The sequence below is a fragment of the Meles meles genome, chromosome 5, assembly GCF_922984935.1.
Source record: "Meles meles chromosome 5, mMelMel3.1 paternal haplotype, whole genome shotgun sequence".
Lineage (NCBI taxonomy): Eukaryota > Metazoa > Chordata > Mammalia > Carnivora > Mustelidae > Meles > Meles meles.
Window position 1 is genome coordinate 29369068 of NC_060070.1, and position 23753 is coordinate 29392820.

The 23753-nt window shown below is 37.3% G+C and overlaps 1 long non-coding RNA gene across 1 annotated transcript; it reads left to right on the forward strand.

The window, feature by feature from the left end:
- The first annotated feature begins 12133 nt into the window (after positions 1–12133).
- Positions 12134–22106, forward strand: LOC123941616. The gene is made up of 3 exons (XR_006818307.1): positions 12134–12172; positions 20513–20515; positions 22097–22106. It is a non-coding gene; the product is annotated as an uncharacterized LOC123941616 (long non-coding RNA).
- The last annotated feature ends 1647 nt before the right edge of the window (positions 22107–23753 follow it).

Consider the following 23753-nt stretch of genomic DNA (forward strand, 5'->3'; position numbering starts at 1 on the left):
TGCTTCAAATGCCCCAGAATGTCATTGTCACTGCATTGTATTGGTCAAATTGTTAAGACCAGCCCAGGTTCAAGGGACAGGAATTAGAATCTGCCTATGAGTGGAGGAGTAGCAAACAGTATGTGATCATCCTTAATACATCACAATATCACTGTTCTGTTTTTAGTGTTTGCCTCTGCCCACCTCCTATCCCTTCCCTTGCTTCTTTTTTTACTCATATGTGTAGCATTTAATGTTATATATTACAATTTAGTAATTAATTATGGGTAATTAAGGAGGTCAGAGAGAAAAAGAAAACAGAGAAAGACATTCCAGACCTGAGAAGGGGCATCAGACGGGCGCAGATAAACCAAGGGAAACCTGAGGGAAGCATAATCCCATAAGACACAAAAATGCACATGTCCTTGCCACATGGGGGTACATCCTTAGAAAAGACACAGAGAAAGATGATACTTAATGGGTATATAGTAAATAGTTCATTAATGAGGAAGCCATTTTATTGCTTTCTAGGCTTCTAAAATATGTGCTTTTTCACCATTCCCAGAAAAACCACTGCCATTTAGCAACAGGCAAGAGGGATAGGAGGTTTGCCTCTGTCCACCTCCTATCCCTCCCTTCCAGGGAGAACAAGTTATCAAGTGGGCTGATAAAATAGCTCATGGTAATGTAATAAGTTAATTATTATATCACATTATTTAGTGCTTAATTATCACTACTTAGTTTACTCTCTATGCAGCTATAAAGCCCAGGGTGCTTTATCTCTATCATGCACTGATCCATAAAGCTAGGATATTTCTCAGGGTTAGGAGTCTTAATTAGAGTTTAAAATTATGTCTCTTATTCATGGTGGTTATAAAACTATTTGAATCTCAGCTTTAAATCTACACTTTTATACTTTGTTTTTTGATGCTGCAATGGGGATGCTGCAATGTATAATTCTTTTTCATGTGGATTCCTCTTATGCTTTTTCTCCCTCTTACTGAGGCAAAAGGAGGAAAGAAGGGACTTATAGATGACCGTTGTTCCTATCAGTGTCACTTTACTAATGTTGCTTCTCCCTGGTTGCAGTAGTGGTTTTGAATTCCTAGCATAGTTTGACTTTTTCTTGAACCATCATCATCACCACCCCTCCCCTCGGGGAGTTAACCAGAATTAAGCTGACTTCCAGCTCTACATGACCCACCATCTGAAGAAATATGATGCCAGCACATACAGATGATGCTATCTCCTGAATTGCATCTCAACCCTGGTTCTTTGGGACCTTGTTTTGAGCTTCTAAAGTACTAGGTATTACTCCTTGCTCTGAGATCTTAGTTATTATTTATAGGACCCATCCTGGCCCCATCCAGTTTACCAGACTAGCTTGGCCTGATTCCCAAATCTGAGTAGATGCTACTCTTGGCCTCTAGGTTCTGAGAACTCCAAAGCTTTTCCCCATTTTTAAAGGCAATACTTATTCTCTCATTTATTCCTTCTGCCTTACTTCATTTTTTTCTCTTCTGCCATTTAAGTTCTCCAATATCTGTTTAACCACTTATATTAATTTTTCTCTGTTGAGATAGCTAATGTAGTTTTTGTTTTTCTAACTGAATTCTCACTGATAACCCGTACTGAACCTCTTTCCTTCTTCATTCCCTTATCAGTTGCCTTGGGAAAATACAAGTCAAAATTCTGACACATTTGTGGTGGCTCACTCAACTTTCTTCAATCCACTTGATAATTCTGAAAGAACCCAATTCATGCATAAAGTCCTTTTCTGCTTAGAAGAACTTCTGTACTAAATCCAGCTTGACACAGAATACTTGAGCAGGAGAAAATAACTAAGATCAAGGTCTAAGAGAAAACACCTAATAGTAAGTCATTTTTACTCTGTATCTGTTTCCTTTTTGTTACTAGTAACATTTTCTAGAAGCACTTGCATAATAGTTTCTCTCCTTTCAGGAGTGATTCTTCACTCCTGACCTGGCTACTCAACTTCAACTGCAGAGTAAACTTACTCTGGGTGTGTATTTTCCGTCCTCCCTTGTCTAGGTGACACATACATTAAATTGTCCATGTACAAAGTACTGTAAAGCATTTTATTGAATTTTTAGATAACAGATATATAATTCTGTACAAGGGGATTCAGATAAAGCTTTGTAGGCACAAGGATAATTCATTGAAGGGCTGTGTTGGAATTTCTAGGGTTAAGGGGATAGAGAATGTGGATGCTGAAAAAACTGCATGTGAAAACCATATTATTGGATCAGCCCTTGGTTTATTCATATAGATTTTGAACACGCCTTTTATCAGTAAGTAATAAATTCAGAATTTATTCAGATTTGATCAGATTTGCTTATCATAGTACTCTGACATTGTACTCTAATTATGTGCCTCCCCCCAAAAAAGTATTTTGTTTTTTTTGCTTATGGCTTTGCAGTCTTCTTTTTTTTTTTAAGATTTTATTTATTTATTTGACAGAGAGAGATCACAAGTAGACAGAGAGGCAGGCAAAGAGAGAGAGAAGGAAGCAGGCTCGCTGCTGAGCAGAGAGCCCGATGCGGGACTTGATCCCAGGACCCTGAGATCATGACCTGAGTCGAAGGCAGCGGCTTAACCCACTGAGCCACTCAGGTGCCCCGGCTTTGCACAGTCTTCTTATTCTACAGTCAATATTTCTGTTGTATCTCCCTCAAACAGTTGATTATCTCCTTAACTTAATCTTATTAATCTACATTTCCTACTAAATATGGCTGCCAAAGTTACGAATTTCCCTGTATACTTTATCTTCTCATTGATGGCTCCTCTTACAAGGCCTCCATGACTGTGCTGCCAAACTTCCTTCAAGGTCTTCTTACCTGTACCATTATGCCTATTGTTCACTGCTGAGATTTTTGTATATTGGATCACTATCATCTTTGTGTGTGAGTATTCCTTATCTAATCTAGAGTGAAAAAGGGAATGAATAAAACTAGTAACACTTTTTCATTTCCCATTAATAACTAATAATTCATTTCATTTCTATGCGACTAAAACATGAGCCTAGGTAGAGAAATAGTGAAAAACAACTGAAGGAGGACAATTTCTGGGTAATGTGAGAGGACTATAGGAGAAAAATGGGAATTCAATGTGAAACTTCAAGGGCTATTAATGGCAGTGCATTAAAAAATCTGCTTGTGAATTTTATTATCTGAGCAATGAGAAATACTGACAAAAGTCTTCTAGCTTCTATTTTCTAAAAGGCAGCTATTCAGGACAGTGGTTTTCTAATCTCCTATGTGATTGTAAGTTAGGGACATATTACAGAGGCCACAGCTTTAGCACCCCTTATAAATTCTTCTGGATACTGCATTTAAAATGGAATCATTAAATTGTCCTTGTAAGTCCACCAGGATTGCATGCCTGCCCAGTATAACTATGTTGACCTGACAATGAGAATAGAGTAAATCAAACCCAGGTACCCCTTATTCCCCTTATTCCAAATTCCTTGGTACTCTCGCCACTAAATCCTACTTCTTAATATAGAGTATGTTGACACAGCTCATATAATAGTATATTCAAGGTGAGAGAAAGAATAAATGTACTATTCAGATACATTCCAGTTTTAAATTTCATAAGACAAATACCTTTAGTGTGGTTTAGTTTCAATATCCCAACTCACTTATTATTCAATTCACTATGCAGTGATATGAATAGAAAAAAATGAAGTTAATACCATCTACTGATCTGGCTTTCCCACTAGAGACCAGCTTTCTTACTAATTCAGTCATCTTCCTCTTACTAGATAAATTTGTGCAGCCACTCAGTCTTTTATACTAATTGAAAAAATGCTGATTTTGTGCACTGATGGACTACAAAACTTCATTGGAGAGTTTCTGTGATCATAAGTACATTTGATCATTTTAAATAGCGCTCAGGGACCAGATAGCAGAGAGACTAATTCATCTCTGTTTGGAAGGTCTGTACCCAGCATAAAGAGGCATTTCTAATTCTAGTCATTACTTCTTCTGAGAAAAAGAATTTTAGTATTTTATCAGAGTTCTAGCAAGAAAACAATTCATTTAAATGATATAATCTAAAATCTATATTTGATTTTTGGATATTATAATTAAAGTGCACAAAAACTATCAGTGGATAAAATTCCTAATGGACCTTAAAGTTATCCTATTTTTATTTAAATTAGATGTCAAAATTAATTTTTAAGAGGGTGCAATTCATGCCTTCATATCTCCCCAATCTATGGGTACAAATAATGTTAGGATATGTTAACATCAATAGTATATATTTTTTGTCCTCACAGCTGTGGTTCAGCTCGTAGATCCTTGTTCTGTTTGCCATTTAAAGGAGCCATACTGTCACTAACTAAATACATTTGGACACTCTTCAAGCAGATAATACTTAAGAATTTTTGTCCCAAAATATAAGCCTGGATTGGTAATAATTGCCATTCTTAAAACACTGTATTTACTTGTATTCTGAAGCATTATTGTTTTCCTTGAGAAATGATTATGTGGCAGGATTTACATTTTAGATGCTAAGAGTTTAATTATAAATAAGGACATAAAGGAAAGACTCTGCTCTTACGAACTGTGCATCTTCAGAAGATGATAAGAGATGAATAATAAATAAGGAGACATAAAAAGAAAAGGAAGGAAATTATAAATGAGATGAGAAAATGAACAGGTGGATGTACTAGAGAGTGATAGGGGCAGATATTTTTTTATATAGGAGAATCAGGGAAAGACTTCCTGAAAAAATGATTTGTAGTGAAACCTAAGGAATGAAGAGAAGCTAGCCACCAAACACAAACAAAATAAACAAATGATCCAAAACTAGAGAAAAAGTGAAGGTAGCAGGTACTGCTAATGAAAATCGCATAAGAGAGAATAAATGGGTTGAATTAAAACAAACAAACAAACAAACAAACAAACATAAAGGTGATGAGTGAACTGTAACCAGAACTTCTGAATCACTCAAGGAAACAGTTAACTCTGTGGTTTTCTCCCATAGCTCCCTGACATAGAGTCCTTTCTCTAGGTCTGTGGAAGATAAACTGCTTTCCTACTTCTTTTATTTTTTTATTTTTTTAATTTATTTTTATTTATTTATTTATTTATTTATTTATTTTAATTTGTTTATTTACAGCATAACAGTGTTCATTGTTTTGGCATCACACCCAGTGCTCCATGCAGTACGTGCCCTCCCTATTACCCACCACCTTGTTCCTCAACCTCCCACCCCACCCGCCCCTTAAAAACCCTCTGGTTGTTTTTCAGAGTCCATAGTCTCTCATGGTTCATCTCCCCTTCCAATTTCCCTCAACTCCCTCTCCTCTCCATCTCCCCATGTCCTCCATATTATTTGTTATGCTCCACAAATAAGTGAGACCATATGATACTTGACTCTCTCTGCTTGACTTATTTCGCTCAGCATAATCTCTTCCAGTCCCGTCCATGTTGCTACAAAAGTTGGGTATTCATCCTTTCTGATGGAGGCATAATACTCCATTGCGTATATGGACCACATCTTCCTTATCCATTCATCCGTTGAAGGGCATCTTGGTTCTTTCCAGAGTTTGGCGACCATGGCCATTGCTGCTATAAACATTGGGGTACAGATGGCCCTTCTTTTCACTACATCTGTATCCTTGGGGTAAATACCCAGTAGTGCAATTGCAGGGTCATAGGGAAGCTCTATTCTTAATTTCTTCAGGAATCTCCACACTGTTCTCCAAAGTGGCTGCACTAACTTGCATTCCCACCAACAGTGTAAGAGGGTTCCCCTTTCTCCACATCCTCTCCAACACATGTTGTTTCCTGTCTTGCTAATTTTGGCCATTCTAACTGGTGTCAGGTGGTATCTCAATGTGGTTTTAATTTGAATCTCCCTGATGGCTAGTGATGATGAACATTTTTTCATGTGTCTGATAGCCATTTGTATGTCTTCGTTGGAGAAGTGTCTGTTCTTATCTTCTGCCCATTTTTTGATATGATTATCTGTTTTGTGTGTGTTGAGTTTGAGAAGTTCTTTATAGATCCTGGATATCAACCTTTTGTCTGTACTGTCATTTGTAAATATCTTCTCCCATTCCGTGGGTTGCCTTTTGGTTTTGTTTACTGTTTCCTTTGCTGTGCAGAAGCTTTTGATCTTGATTCATCCCTGGGTTGCAAGGTTGGTTCAACATTTGCAAATCAATCAATGTGATAGAACAAATCAATAAGAGAAGAGAGAAGAACCACATGGTCCTCTCAATTGATGCAGAAAAAGCATTTGACAAAATCCAGCATCCGTTCCTGATGAAAATGCTTCAAAGTATAGGGATAGAGGGAACATTCCTGAACTTCATAAAATCTATCTATGAAAGACCCACAGCAAATATCATCCTCAATGGGAAAAAGCTTGCAGCCTTCCCGTCGAGATCAGGAACACGACAAGGATACCCACTCTCACTACTCTTGTTCAACATAGTATTAGAAGTTCTAGTAATGGCAATCAGACAACAAAGAGGAATAAAAGGTATCCAAATTGGCAAGGAAGAACTCAAACTCTCTCTCTTCGCAGATGACATGATTCTTTATATGGAAAACCCCAAAGACTCCACCCCCAAACTACTAGAACTCATACAGCAATTCAGTAACGTGGCAGGATACAAAGTCAATGTACAGAAATCAGTGGCTTTCTTATACACTAACAAGGAAAATACAGAAAGGGAAATTAGAGAATTGATTCCATTTACTATAGCACCAAGAACCATAAGATACCTGGGAATAAACCTAACCAAAGAGGTAAAGGACCTGTACTCAATGAACTACAGAACACTCATGAAAGAAATTGAAGAAGACACAAAAAGATGGAAGACTGTTCCATGCTCTTGGATTGGAAGAATAAACATTGTTAAAATGTCTATACTGCCTAGAGCAATCTATACTTTTAATGCCATTCCGATCAAAATTCCACTGATATTTTTCAAAGAGCTGGAGCAAATAATCCTAAAATTTGTATGGAATCAGAAGAGACCCCGAATTGCTAAGGAAATGTTGAAAAACAAAAACAAAACTGGCGGCATCACGTTACCCGATTTCAAGCTTTACTACAAAGCTGTGATCACCAAGACAGCGTGGTATTGGCATAAAAACAGACACAGAGACCAGTAGAACAGAGTAGAGAGCCCAGATATGGACCCTCAACTCTATGGTCAAATAGTCTTCGACAAAACAGGAAAAAATATTCAATGGAAAAAAGACAGTCTCTTCAATAAATGGTGCTGGGAAAACTGGACAGCGATATGTAGAAGAATGAAACTCGACCATTCTCTTACACCGTACACAAAGATAAACTCGAAATGGATAAAAGACCTCAATGTGAGACAGGAATCTATCAGAATCCTAGAGGAGAACATAGGCAGTAACCTCTATCAGCCACAGCAACTTCTTTCAAGATATGTCTCCAAAGGTCAAGAAAACAAAAGCAAAAACGAACTTTTGGGACTTCATCAAGATCAAAAGCTTCTGTACAGCAAAGGAAACAGTCAACAAAACAAAAAGGCAACCCACGGAATGGGAGAAGATATTTTCTACTCCTTTTAAAAACAGAATCTTATGGGATGCCTGGGTGGCTCAGTGTGTTAAAGCCTCTGCCTTAGGCTCAGTCATGATCTCAGGATCCTGGGATTGAGCCCTGCATCAGGTGCTCTGCTCAGCAGGGAGCCTGCTTCCCTTCCTCTCTCTCTGACTGCCTCTCTGCCTACTTGTGAGCTCTGTCAAAGGAATAAATTAAAAATCTTAAAAAAAATAAAAACAGACTCTTATATGATGTATAAGTATCTGTCATGGTCCCATTAAAAAATAGAAACCAGTTTGAATAATAAAAATAATAAAAGGACAACTTTTAGACATTTGGGGAAAGTTGACACCCAATAAGGGGTATTAAAGTAACCAGACTAACAATATCTAAAATTGCTATCACCACTAAGATAAAGAGATAAACTTGGAATCCAGAGAGAATTTTTAAATAGTGGACAAAAGGAAATAAAATTAGTCCTAGAGAGATTAAGCAGCTGCCAAACATAGCCCGGAGCAGAGGGCAAGAGGGGAATACTATCCCAAGCACTCTATGTCTCTCACCTCCCCATCTCCTGTCAATATCTCCATTGGCTGAACACAATAGCATACTAGCTTAATGGAGGAGCACAAGAAATACAAGGTCTTGAGGTAAGCTTCTGGGGTGTAGAACAATAATGGAAGAAATAAGAATATATCTGAGGTGTGGAAGGTGCTAATTGAAAAGAAAATGCACAGCATACAGATAGATACTTGTGGATAAGATAAGAAAAAATATATTCTTTTTTTTTTCCCTTTTTATTTATTTTTTCAGCGTAACAGTATTCATTCTTTTTGCACAACACCCAGTGCTCCATGCAAAACGTGCCCTCCCCATCACCCACCACCTGTTCCCCCAACCTCCCACCCCTGACCCTTCAAAACCCTCAGGTTGTTTTTCAGAGTCCATAGTCTCTTTTTTTGGATCAATTAGAATTATTTATTTTTTTGAAGTTTCTTTGTTATTAATTAATTTATTTATTTATTTATTTATTTATTGTTTTTCCCTTAAGTACTTTTTTTTTCCATTTTATTTATTTTTTCAGCGTAACAGTATTCATTCTTTTTGCACAACATCCAGTGCTCCATGCAAAACGTGCCCTCCCCATTACCCACCACCTGTTCCCCCAACCTCCCACCCCCCTTCAAAACCTCAGGTTGTTATTTATTTACTTGTTTATTTATTTATTTTTATTATGTTACTCACCATACAGTACATCATTACTTTTTGATTAGTGTTCCATGATTCATTGTTTGCATATAACACCCAGTGCTCCATGCAATCCATGCCCTCCTTAATACCCATCACCAGGCTCACCCATACTCCCAAGAAATATATATTCTAAAAATGTAATATATGAGAATCAAATTCAGATAAGCAAATTTTCCTTGTGCATATCAATGAAATTCATAAAAAAAAGTTGTCAAATAAGTTTCCCTGCTTTGGGAATATGTCTTTATAATATTTAAAATTAAAAAAGCACCTTATTGGTTGAAATTAGTCATTTGTCTAAATTTAGTCCTAAGAGATAATTTGCAACATTAATAATAAATAAGTTAGGGAGGGAGACTTCAGTTTTTTTTTGGGAAGAAATTTGGGTGGTTGATAACAAAACAAAAACAAAGAAACAAAAAACTATGGCAACCATACGTAAAGTTTATTTGATGACTGATTAATGGTTATTGTTTTTTACAATGAATGAAAATATATAACTGATTATCCTGAAAACTCTTAGGGAAAAGTATACCTCCATCTGATTGATTCAGAATGTACCTTAATAAGAAAAGAAATTGGGTCTTTTCACACCCTCTGGTCTCAATAAACAAATTTCTCATTCATTGATTCAGTTTTGTTCCAGGAGCCTACTAAATACTGAAATGGAGTGCATTTTTTGGTTCATTCCACCAAGGTCCTAAAGAACTGTAAGAGTGGTGGTGGTAGGATCAAGATAAGAAGTAGTGAGTGGAGAGTTCTTTTGAACCATCATAATAGACTGGTAGTATTAATCTTGAGCAGGAGGCTTCTGGCCTAGTTGTCTGAGAAAAATGAAATGTGAAAAGGGCTGCTCCTGTTCTGCTCTTGCTTCTCTACATCTTTACTTGGGATGATGAAAGTTGTCTTCTATATTTGCAGATATTCAAACCAATGGAGCAGGGGACCTAAGGAGTAAAATCAAGGTAGTGCAAAGATTTTCAAAGATGAAGAATGGGAAAAAGAGGGAAGGTAATTAACTTGCTAAAGGCAGTGATTTCCATATCCTTCTCTCTCTAGACGACTAGGGTAGATAGGCTGAAATACATGGAGCAAAACTGTCACTGAATATAAACAGAAAGCTTCATAAAATATGTAAAATATCTGTCTTCAGAAATTGGATGAAGGCAACACAGAACTTGTGATCCCTGACAGAAGAAATACAAGATGAATCTCAAGATATACAAGAACAAAGAAAGAATTGATAAACTGGACTTCATTAAAATAAAAAACATCTGCTCTGTGGAAAATATCCAGAGAATGAGAATGGAAGTCACAGATTAGGAGAGAGTGTTTATGAAAGACACAGATGATAAAGGGCTGCTATAAAACATATAGCATATAAGCATATAAAACATATATCAGCCCTTTATCAAAATATGAAATATATATAATATACACAAACACATACACAAAGAACTCTTAAAAACTGAACACATAATTAAAAAATAGAACAAGGAGACCTCAACAAAGAAGATATACAGCTGGCAAGTAAGCATATGAAAAGATGTTCCACATCATTTGTTATCAGGGAAATACACATTAATACAATGAGATACTAGTACACACTTATTAGAATGGTCAAAATCAGCAACATTGACAAAACTAAATGTTGACAAGAATGTTGAGCAATTCACATTCATTGCGGCGAGAATGCCAAATGGTAATGCCTCTTTGGAAGACAGTTTAATGGTTTCTTATAAAACAATATACTCTTGCCATGTGATCCAGGAAACGTACTCCTTGATATTTACCCCAAGGAACTGAAAATGTATGGCCACACAAAACCCTGCATATGGAGTTGATAGCAGCTTTATTCATAATTGCCAAGACTTGGAAGCAATCAAGATGTTCTTCAGTAGATAATGGATGAATTAACTGTGGCACAGTTAGGCAATGGAATATTATTTAGTACTAAAAAGAAATGAGCTATTGAGCCATGAAAAGACAGGGAAGGGGGCGCCTGGGTGGCTCAGTGGGTTAAAGCCTCTGCCTTCAGCTCAGGTCATGGTCTCAGGGTCCTGGGATCGAGCCCCGCATCAGGCTCTGCTCAACAGGGAGCCTGCTTCCTCTTCTCTCCCTGCCTGCCTCTCTGACTACGTGTGATCTCTGTCTATCAAATAAATAAATAAAATCTTAAAAAAAAAAGACAGGGAGGAACCTTAAGTGCATACTGCTAAGAGAAAAAAGCCAATATGAAAAGACAATATATACTTTATGATTTTAATTCTAAGGCCTTTGGAAAAAGGCAAAAATATGTGGCCAGTAAAAAGGAGGAATGAATAGGTAAAGCACAGAGGATTTTTAGGACATAGAAATTATTTTGTATAATATTGCAATGGTAAGGGCACCTGGGTGGCTCAGTGGGTTAAGCTGCTACCTTCGGTTCATGATCTTAGGGTCCTGGGATCAAGCCTTGCATTGGGCTGTCTGCTCAGCAGGGAGCCTGCTTCCCCCTCCCCTGCCTGCCTGTCTGCCTACTTGTGATCTCTCTGTGTCAAATTAATAAATAAATAAAATCTTTTTAAAAAATACTACAATGGTATATACATGTCATCATAAATTTGTTCAAATGCATAGAATGTCCAACATCAAGAGTAAATTAATATAAACTATGGACTTCGGGTGATGATGATATGTCATTGTAGGTTTATCAGTTACAGCAAATGTATCACTCAAGTGGGGAGATGTTAAAAATGGGGAGGTATGCATGTGTGGAAGGAGAGACTAGATGGGAAATATCACTACTTTTCTTTCAATTTTGTTGAAACTTAAACTGCTCTAAAAAGTTGTCTTAATACAAATAAAAAATCTGATAGTATATTTTCCCTGCTATATTTTAGACTTACTTGGCAGTTGTGATCCCTTTCTTTTTTATGATTTATCCCTTTTAGACTGGTGATGTCTAAACTATGCCTGCTTCACGATTGAATTTTAATAATGTAGTCTTTTTTTTAAGATTTTATTTACTTATTTGGCAGACAAGTAGGCAGAGAGGCAGGCAGAGACAGAGGAGGAAGCAGGCTCTCCGCTGAGCAGAGAGCCCGAGGCGGGGCTCGATCCCAGGACCCTAGGATCATGACCTGAGCTGAAGGCAGAGGCTTTAACCCACTGAGCCACCCAGGCACCCCCACAATTGTATTTTAGAAGTACATACCTTGTCTAGTTTCACAAATTCACAGCTCAGGATAAGTCATAACTCAAGTCTCACCCTATCTGATTAGTTAATATTTTAGATAAGATTTTGGTCTAAGCCTTGGTGATAGAATGGCATAAGAATTTTGGTGACTTTTAGAATAAGGTAAATATATTTTGGATGTGAGAAAGACATGAATTTGGGAGAGTTAGAAGGTAGAATGTTGTGGGCTAAATTGTGCTCCCTCAATAATTCATATGTTGAAGTCCTAATCCATACTACCTCAGAATGTGACTGGTTTTTGGAGCTAGAATCTTTTTACAGGTAATTACGTTAAAATTAGGTAATTAGGGTGAGTCATAATCCAATATGACTGGTGTCATTATAAGAAGAGAAAATTTGGATTCAAACATGAACAAAGGGAAGACAACATAAAGACAAAGGGAGAAGATGACCATCTACAAACAGTATGAAAGCCTGGATGGATCCTTCCCTCTTGATCCTCAGTAGACAGCAACTCTGCTGATACCCTAATCTCAGACTTTTGGCTTCCAGAACTGTGAGAAAATAGATGTCCATTGTTGAATTCATCTAGTCTGTGGTACTTTCTTATAGCAACCTGACTAATATACATCCCAAGAATTTTTTTTTTATTTTTATTTGTTTATTTACAGCATAACAGTGTTCATTGTTTTGGCATCACACCCAGTGCTCCATGCAGTACGTGCCCTCCCTATTACCCACCACCTGGTCCCTCAACCTCCCAACCCCCCCACTCCCCCGCCGCCCCTTCATAACCCTCTAGTTGTTTTTCAGAGTCCATAGTCTCTCATGGTTCATCTCCCCTTCCAGTTTCCCTCAACTCCCTCTCCTCTCCATCTCCCCATGTCCTCCATGTTATTTGTTATGCTCCACAAATAAGTGAGACCATATGATACTTGACTCTCTCTGCTTGACATCCCAAGAATTTTAATTATGAGGGCTATTAAGTAAACTGCTATCACCCAAGAAGGAAAGAATGAGACAAATTTAACATTTTTTAAAAAGATTTTATTTATTTATTTGAGAGAGGGAATGAGCAGGAAGAGGGACAGAAGGAGAGGGAGAAGTAGACTCCCCACTGAGCAGGAAGACTGACATGGGGCTTGATCCCAGGACCCTGAGATTATGATCTGAGGCAAAGGCAGATCCTTAATCTACTTAGCCACCCAACCACTCGTGTCTCTAGTTTTAATACTGCTTTTTTTTTTTTTTTAATTCCATTGTTCTTGAGGCGCCTGGGTGGCTCACTGGGTTAAAGCCTCTGCCTTCAGCTCAGGTCATGATCCCAGGGTCCTGGGATAGAGCCCTGCATTGGGCTCTCTGCTCAGCAGGGAATCTTCCTCCTCTCTCTCTGCCTGCCTCTCTGCCTACTTGAAATCTCTGTCTGTCAAATAAATAAATAAAATCTTTAAAAAAAATAAATAAATTCCATTGTTCTTTTGTGAGTGCAATACTTGTTTATTATTACTCTTGATTTGGTAAGCCATACAACATAATCAACTGTTGAGATTTTACTCAGAGGTGCAAGTCAGCTTCTTTTGATATCACTTTCTTGTAAGAAATTATTATTTTACCTGAGTATTTGAAAGCAACCATAAAATGACTTGCAAAAATATGGCAATCATAGCTATAGCCCAGACAGAAAACTAAAGCCCTTTTAGCTAGTCTACAAGTTATTAGATTAGGGATGGGATCAGTTGTAGTGGTTTAAGTTAAGCATTCTTGGCTCTCTCTTTGGAAATCAATGACAAACTATAATCATAATCTTTCCCTTAGTACTGTCTGTATTATATTACTTAAGTGTGCATCCTCTCCAGAATCTTTATTGCTGCTTTCAAGTCATTGTCCTCTAAATGATGCAATAAATCACCTTCCAAAGAAAAACAAGAAAATCTGTTTGGAACAGTACTGTCAAAAACTCCATGCATGATTCAGACTTACCAGACAATGATATAAAACTATATTGATCACATTCTATGATGGAGATGATCTACCATTCAGCTTGATCAATGAATGATCAAAAAGAAACTGAGAATTTTAACCAACATATGAAACAATTTGTGGACCAATTACACTCTCTCTCTGTGCTAAGCAATTCTGTGACCAAATAAACTCCTTTGTTTCTGTGCTCAATAATACTTGTAACTGATGAAATAATTTAGCTACACACTCCAGCAAATATTCCTGGAAGATCAGACTCTGGGAAAATTAAGTTAGATTAGTCGCCCATATGAATATTTTTATTATTAAGGCATTTCCACCAATACAGTGCTACTTTCTTATAAACTCTGCTCAATTACAAGTAGTCCTCTGTCAGGATGATCTGTTTTAAAATCACTGATCCTAGGTCATGAAACTCTGAATGTATTGTGTCATAAATTCTGATGAGAAAAAAACAAACAAAAACAAAAAACTCAACTATTATTTGTTCCATGTGATATTCTCCATGAATACCATTAAGTCCAATAACTCAGCTTTGCTTGATCTATTGGTCAATGTTTAGAACATTTTTTTTTAGAGCAATGAAAAATTTTAAGCAGGTCTATTATATGCAAATATGCATTTAGAGAAGATTACTCTGAATACAGTGTAGAGGCCAATGAATATGTTTAAGCTTCTAAATTAAGACCATTTATCTTTTCTTAATTATTTTTCATGTAGACTTGCTTATAGTTAAAAAAATAGTTTTTAGATCAAATTCTAGACTTGCTTGATATTTTATGTATCACTATAAATCAGTGCTTACATTATATAACCAGATCAACAGTAGGTTTTATAAAGTTTCTATGTGATTAATATTAAGATTCAGCGCTATCAGAGCTAAGGACCAAACCCAATTTCTAATAACTCTAAACAGGAATTGCCAAAATGAAAGGCCAGAAATCAGCAATGTTAGGGTCAGTCAATCCAGTCAATCAGTTTTAAAGATAAAATATTAACATGAAAAATTATCAAATTATTCAATGGAAAACATACCTTCTTATTGCTCACTCAAAATTTTATATAATTCACTAGTCAGGAGTTCCATTAAATTCACACCCCTTTCAATGTGCATGCAATTCATACTGCATTTAGAAGCAGTCTCAGCACATTCTTATACACTGAACTGTAATCTTAACACCAACTGGCTTCTGTTCACGTTCAGAACTTGTGATTACTAGGAGCATTTCTCCTACAATTGTTCAGCCCCTAATGCTATTGATCGGGTGCCAAATCTTACTGCATTTCTCTATTTTCTCCATTTATTTTCAACTGATGTGCTGGGTTTGACCTTTGCTTTGCTCTGTAATTTTGTTTCTCTGTGGTTTCTTATAATGAGTATGTCTATGACAATAAATCTTTCCTTGAACATAGTTCTTGAATTAACTATAATTTATAACAGAGTAGCTTATTTACCGTGGCTTATTTTGGGTACTTCTAAATGATTATCTTAGAATTCTTAATCACTAACTGAAGTATTATTTATTTAAAAAGTCATGTATAATCACATATTATTTAAAGCTTTTGTGATTTACGGTCATGAGGACACATGAGATTTTGAATTCGAAATCTATGGAAATGTGTAAAACACTATATAAATTGCCACCTCATGATGGCACCCAGGAGAAGAATGAGGCACAAACAAGTCAGCTGTAAGAGAGTGGAAGCAGGGGGTGACAGTAGAAAAGACTATTGCCTCGAACAACTCCTTAGTCTCATATTTATTAGAAAGTGAGTAACAACCAACAAAGAAGCTGGAGTAGATTACACATTGACCACGAGTCTTGTAGATATGTAAGAAGAAAGGCAAAATACATTTGGTCATGTAGTACATGACCTATAGTGAGCAAGCCCAAACTAAAAGATTTTCTGACTAACTGCTGATGCTCTCTGGGGAAGGGGAGATAGGGGGAAAATGAGGGAGTCTGTGTTCCACCCTGAGTGGGCCAGGCATTCCCAGCTGCTCAGCTTTAAGGACTTATATCGTCCTCTCCTCCAGAAGCCTGTTGCCTGTTTTTCTTTCTTTTTTTTTTTTTAAAGATTTTATTTATTCATTTGACAGACAGAGATCACAACTAGGCAGAGAGGCAGGCAGAGAGAGAGGAGGAAGCAGGCTCCCCGCTGAGCAGAGAGCCTGATGTGGGGCTCGATCTCAGAACCCTGGGATCATGACCTGAGCTGAAGGCAGAGGCTTTAACCCACTGAGCCACCCAGGCGCCCCTTGCCTGTTTTTCTTAAAGCTATATCTAAGCATGTTTGGCAAATAGTATAAATTCTCAGAGGTTATATTTTAAGCAGTACGTTGTTCTGAGGGATGGTCACAATAAATACTAGGTGTCATATTACCATTTCACTACAGTATGAATTTTCATTCTTTAGGTGAATTGTATTATATAACTTAAATCCTTTTGAAGAAATTCTTTCTGGAATCATAATGATAGTAGATGTTTTTGTGTAGCTATGAATGAATCTACCATTCTTTCTATGTTGCTATCTTACTCAGTTGATTTCTAAATACTTCTTCCCCTTGACTCTAAATCCACTGCTTTTCTGGTTCAACTGTAAGCCATTAAAATTCCGTTTACACCAATTTCCAATATTAAAAGATTTTGTAATGTCAATTTCACTGAAAATTCTACTTCTAATGTATTATTTGAAGGTAATATGGAGCCAACTTTAGGAATATTGGTGGATTTTATATGAGAGATGTTTCTTCAACTTTTCAAAATAACCTTGGGGAGGAGTGCGTCAGTGGCTCAGTTGGTTAAGTGTCTATCTTCAGTTCCGCAGGATCCCAGGGTCCTGGGATCTAACCCAGCATCAGGATCCCTGCTCTACTGGGAGCCTGCTTCTCCTTCTGCCTCTGCCCCTCCCCCCACCCATGTTTTGTCTGGCCCATGCTCTCTCTCTCTCTCAAATAAATAAAATCTTAAAACAAAACAAAACAGCCTTGGAAAGATTAATCAAAACTTGAGCGACATGCATTTAATGTGTCTCTAATAGGCAAAAGTATTTTGAAACTCTCTTAAAGCATAAGATACACAATTTAAGAGAAGTGGTAAACCTAATTTAGCTCAACAACACAGTTTTGATCTTCCTTGTTGGAGCCACAACCAATCTGGTATAGTGTGGTCTCTGGTATCAAATATCATGGGAAAAATTGACCTTTCTTTTAGATAGGCATACTATAAACTATATTATCTAATGGTCCTTCCACATTTGGGTGGCAATTTTGGACTCATTTGGAATCATGTCAGCTTTTAGATTAAAATTATATAGGATGATTTTTGAGTGCATTGCAAGAAAGGAAGTTTGAGGGTCAGCAGAGAGAGATCTAGTGGCCTTTGGTCATACTGTTTTAATAAAGTTGAAAATATGGCAACCTGAGGGTTTTGAAGGGTCAAGGGTGGGAGGTTGGGGGAACAGGTGGTGGGTAATGGGGAGGGCACGTTTTGCATGGAGCACTGGGTGTTGTGCAAAAAGAATGAATACTGTTACGCTGAAAAAATAAATAAAATGGAGAAGATAAAAAAAATAAATATATGGAAATATGGAAAAAAAAAAGAAAATATGTTTATAAATTGTAGACATCATGCAACAAATATATCTGCCCCTCCTCTATCTATGTATATTTTTAAAAAGGTATCCAAAGCCATGCTATGTAAACTGACCTGTGAAATGTCAGTGAAAATAGAAGCTTAAAAGCCTGTGCTAAACATCCATTCTCCTTTCTCTGCATTAACAAAAGTCAAGATAGAATCTCAGTTTGCATCCCTGCGATGTATATGTACTTTGAATTATAGATTCACATACTTTTAATTATTTTATTTTAATTTATTTTAGTTAACATACAGTGTTATATTAATTTCAGGTATGCAATATAGTGGTTCAACCCTTCCATATAACATCCTGTGGTAGTTAAGATAAGTGCACTACTTAATTTTCATCACTTATTTTACCCATCCCCAATTCCCCTTTGGTAACCATTAGCTTATTCTCTATAGTTAAGAAACTTTCTCTTGATTTCTCTCTCTCTCTCTAATATTAAATATTTAATATGTAAATATTAATACACTATTGCACAAGTAATGGGCTAAATAAAAAATCAAATGGAAAATCAAAATATACCTCAAAACAAAAGCAAAAGAAAACACAATATTCCAAAGCCTATGGGATGCAGTAAAAAAAGATGTTAGAGTGGACTTCATGCTATAAAAGCTTGTATTGAGAAAAAAGTTCAAATAAACAACTTCATATTATGTCACAAGAAAAAGAAGAAATTTAGTAGAGGAAGGAAATAACAAAGAAAAATCAGAAATAAATAATAACATAAATAGAATAAAAAATAACATAACATTGAAATTAATGATGGTTTTTAAAAAATAAGCAAAATTAACAATGCTTTAACGACATTATCTAAGAAGAAAAGAGAGAGAAGTCACAAAAATCAAAATGAGAAATGGAAAAAACAAACAAACCACAACAGATAACTACAGAAATATATTGTGATAACAGATTACTATAAAAATTACATACTGATAAATCAGATAACTTAGGCAAAAAAACCCTCAATAATTCCTAAAAATCCACTGGCTACCATGATTGAATCTTGAATCTTTAATCCAAGAAATAGGAGATGTTAGGCCAATAACAAGAATGAAAGTTGAAATAGGAATCAAAAATCTCCCAGAACAAAAAACCTAAGACCTCATAGTTTCCCTGGTGAATTTTATCAAGCATTTAAAAAAAAATAATAATTAATGACAATCTTTATAAAATCTTACAAATAAGAATAGAAAGAACATATTTAAAATCATCCTATGAGGGGCACCTGGGTGGTTCAGTGGGTTAAGCCTCTGCCTTCGGCTCAGGTCATAGTCTCAGGGTCCTGGGATCGAGCCCCGCATCAGGCTCTCTGCTCAGCGGGGAGCCTGTTTCCCCCTCTCTCTGCCTGCCTCTCTGCCTACTTGTGATCTCTCTCTCTGTCAAATAAATAAATAAAATAAAATAAAATAAAAATAAATAAATAAAATCATCCTATGAGGTCAATACTACCCTGATACCAGAGCAGGATAAAAAACAATACAAGATCAGAAAAGGCTAGTTTGTTTGATAAATATAAGTATTGCTACTTCAACTTTCTTTTGACATCCATTTGCATGGTAGATGTTTCTCCATCCCCTCACTTTCAGTCTGCAGGTGTCTTTGGGTCTAAAATGGGGCAGCATATATGTGGGTCTTTTTTCTTTTTTTAATCTATTCTGACACCCTATGTCTTTTGATTAGAGTTTTAGTCCATTTACATTCTAAGTAATTGATATATATGTATATTGCCATTTTTTATTTGTTTTATCATTGTTTCTGGAGATTTTCTCTGGTCCTCTCTGGTCTTTGTCACTTTTGGCTTCTCCTTTACACTTAAAGGTCCCCTTTAAAATTTCTTGCAGGGTCGGCTTAGTGGTCACAAATTCCTTTAGTTTTTGTCTGGGAATCTATTGCTCTTATTCTGGATGATTAGCCTTGCCAGATAGAGTATTGTTAGCTGCAGGTTTTTCCTTTTCAGCTTTTTGAATAGATCATGCTACTTCATTCGCGCTTGCCAGGTTTTCACTGAGAAATCTCCAGCTAGCCTTGTGGGTTTTCCCCTGTAAGTTAAGGACCTTTTGTCTTGCTGCTTTTAAGATATTTTTTATTATTTGTTTTGTTACCTGTATTTTGTTAATTTAATTACTGTATGTTTTGGTGTTGGCCTTTTTTTTTTAAGATTTTATTTATTTATTTGACACAGAGAGAGATCACAAGTAGGCAGGTAGGCAGACAGAGAGAGAGGGAAAAGCAAGCTCCCTGCTGAGCAGAGAACCCAGTGCAGGGCTTGATGCCAGGACCCTGAGGTCATGACCTGACCCGAAGGCAGAGGCTTAACCCACTGAGTCACCCAAGCACCCATGTTGGCCTGTTTTGATGGGAATTGATTTGATAGGAGTTCTCTTTGTCTCCTATATTTGGATATCTGTTTCCTTCTCCAGATTAGGGAAGTTTTCTATTATTTATTGAAATAAATTTTCTGCCTTCTTTTCTCTCTCCTCTTCTGGGACTCCTATAATATGAATTGTATTATTTTTGATGGAATCACTGAGCTCCCTAAGTCTACTTTCATGTTGCATAATTCTTTCTCTCTTTTGTTCAACTCTATTATTTTCCATTATTTTGTCTTCTAGGTTATTAATTAATTTCCTCTGTTTCTTCTGGCCTGCTTTTTCATTGCTCAAGCCTGTTTCTAATCTCTTTTATTGTAATCTTCATCTCTGATTCTTTTTAAACTCTTTTATCTCTATGGTAAGGGTCTCACTGATATCTTCTATTCTTTTTGCAAGCCCAGTGAGGATCCTTATGATTGTTGTTTAAAATTCTCCATCAGACATGTTTCTTATATCTGTTTCACTTAGATCTCTGGGCTTGGCCTTATCTTATTCTTTCATTTGGGATTTTATCTAAGTCTTGGCCTTCTTTTCTGAGTTAGAAAAGCCAGTTATGTCTCCTGCTCCTGAAAGTAATGGCCTTAGAAAGAAGAGGTCAGGTAGTGCCCAGGGCCTGGTGCTTCATGCCTGGTGCTTCAGGGAGTGTCTCTGGTGTGTGCTGCATACACTCTGCTGTTGTATTTTGGCTCCTCTGTCATTTAAATCAGTCATCTATAGAGGCTCTCCTTTGTCTGCTGTGGGTAGTATTTGGTCTCTGACCTAAATATGGTGAGTATTAACTAGGTGTGCTCTGGACTGCTTGTGAAATGAGATCTGACACCAACTTCACCAGAACTGAGTCCCTGCAGAGCTCTCTGGTTAGGAGACATTATGTGGGCTGGGGTTTATGTTGGTCTTCTGGGGGGATGGGCCCACTGTCCTGGGACTGAGGCAAGTTTCACTGAAAAGGGTGATCCCAACAGAGCACAGGGTGGTAGGGCTTAGTGAATGCAAGGTAGGCAGCTAGTGTAGGGACTGAGCTACTTCCCTCAAGTTTATGCTGAGAGGAAGGAGGAAGGAAATGAAGTCAGCCAGCTCCTTTGCCCCAGAGAAGTGTCTCTGTGAATGCTGCCCCTTAGGAAAGCACTTACAGAAGAGCAAATAATCTGTACCATTGTGTGTTCCAGGCATTTTTCAGATGCTGTTGTCATACTGTCTGTCTCAGGTTGTTTACCTCCTCTCTGGGAAAACAACAGTGCCCTCCTGGCTCTATCCCAAACACACCTGCTGACATTTAATTTAAAATCCCAGCTAGAGTGGCCAAAATTAACAAGACAGGAAACAACGATGTGGAGAGGATATGAAGAAAGGGGAACCCTCTTACATTGTTGGTGGGGATGGAAGTTGGTGCAGCCAATTTGGAGAACAGTGTGGAGATTCCTCAAGAAATTAAAAATAGAGCTTCCCTATGACCCTGCAATTGCACTTCTGGGTATTTACCCCAAAGATACAGATGTAGTGAAATGAAGGGCCATTTGTACCCCAATGTTCATAGCAGCAATGGCCACAGTCGCCAAACTGTGGAAATAACCAAAATGCTCTTCAACGGACGAATGGATAAGGAAGGTGTGGTCCATATACACTATGGAGTATTATGCCTCCATCAGAAAGGATGAATACCCAACTTTTGTATCAACATGGATGTGACTGGAAGAGATTATGCCAAGTGAAATAAGTCAAGCAGATAGAGTCAAATATCATATAGTTTCACTTATTTGTGGAGCATAAGAAATAACATGGAGAACATGGGGAGATGGAGAGGAGAAGGGAGTTGGGGGAAATTGGAGGGGGAGATGAACCATGAAAGACTATGGACTCTGAAAAATAATCTGAGGGTTTTGAAGGGGAGGGGCGTGGGAAGTTGGGTCAGCCTGGTGGTGGGTATTATGGAGGGCACATATTGCATGGAGAGCTGAGTGTGATGCATAAACAATGAATTCTGGTACACTGAAAAGAAATTTAAAAAATTAAAAATTAAAAAAAATTATAAAAATAAAATTCCAGGCTTTCAAAACATGGTGGGGACATGAGCCTGCACTGGTCTTGTGGGGGAGGGGCCTATGACATTGGGACTGAGGCATGCTTGATTTAGGAGGGCAGACCTGCCAAAGTGCAGGGCAGTGGGCTTTGGCATGAGCATGTAAGGCAGCTAGCACTGGCGCTGCATTGCCTCCCACCAGTAGCTGTATTTATGCTGAGAGGCAGGGAATGGTGTGGGCCAGCTCTCCTATTTAAGAAGAGATATCTCTGTGAATGCTGCCTCCCAGGGACACACTCAAAAATGAGCAAATAATCTCCCCACTGTGTGCTCCAGGTGTTCAGATTGCTGTTTGCATGTCATCTTCACCCTGGTTGTTTGTTGGAGAGAAGACTCCAGGAGAAAGACAGCGCCCTCAGGGATCTATCTTAGCCAAGCCCATTGACCTTTAAAACTCCAGAATTTAGCCCTTTTGATTGCAAGAACACACAAAATTCAGCCCCTCTCATTCTCCCAAACCAATTGCTTTGGGGAAATGTTCTCTTTGTACATTCCCCTTTGTGCTTCTCTCTCTTTTACCCTTCCCCATGACCATGAGTCACCCCCCCACTCCACAGCAGCCATGATCCATTTCTCCCCTACACCATGTCTCCACACTTCCTACCTTCTTTGATTTGGCCTTTTCTCTCCCTTTAGTTGTGCAGTTTGTTCTGCCAATCTTCAGGTTGATTTCTGGAGTATTTAGGATGATTTGGTAGTTATCTAGTCATGTTTCTGGTGTGAAAAGAGCCTAGAGTCCTCCTACACCACTGCCATCTTGACGAATCTCTTTCTTCCTCCTCCCTTTGCTCATCTGTTTTGTTTCTTAAATTCCACAATGAGTAAAATCATATGGTATTTTACTTTTTATGACTTATTTCACTTAGAATTATACTCTTTAGCTTCATCCATGTCAATGCAAATGGCAAGATTTCATTTATTTTATGGCTGAGTAGTATCTCATCATATCTATCTATTATATATATATATATATAATCTTCTATATATATAATCTATCTATTTCATATATATATGTTATATATATATATATATATAATCTTCTTTATTCATTCATCAATTAATGAACACTTGGGCTGCTTCCATATCTTGGCTATTCTAAATAATCCTGCTATAAACATTGGGGTGTATGTAGTGTATGTATCCCTTTGAATTAGTGTTTTTGTATTCTTTGGGTAAATACCTAGTAGTGTGATTGTTGGATCATAAGGTAGTACCATTTTTAACTTTTTGAGAAATGTCCATACTATTTTCCACAGTGGTTGCTCCAGGTTGCATTCCCACCAACAGTGTATGAGGATTCCTTTTTCTCCACATCCTTGCCAACACCTATAGTTTCTTGTGTTGTTGATGTTAGCCGTTCTGACAGGTGGAAGGTAATAAATACATCATTGTAGTTTTGATTTACATTTATTTTCCTCATAGTAAGTGGCTGTGTGGCCATCTGGATATCTTCCTTGAAGAAATGTCTGTTCATGTCTTCTGCCCAATTTAAATTCAACTACCTGGGGGTATGAGTTTTATAAGTTCTTTATATATTTTGTGTTTTTTTTTAAGATTTTATTTATTTGTTTGACAGACAAGGATCACAACTAGGCAGAGAGACAGGCAGAGAGAGAGGAGAAAGCAGGGTCCCTTTCGAGCAGAGAGTCCAATGTGGGGCTTGATCCCAGGACCCTGGAATCATGACTCGAGCTGAAGGCAGAGGCTTTAA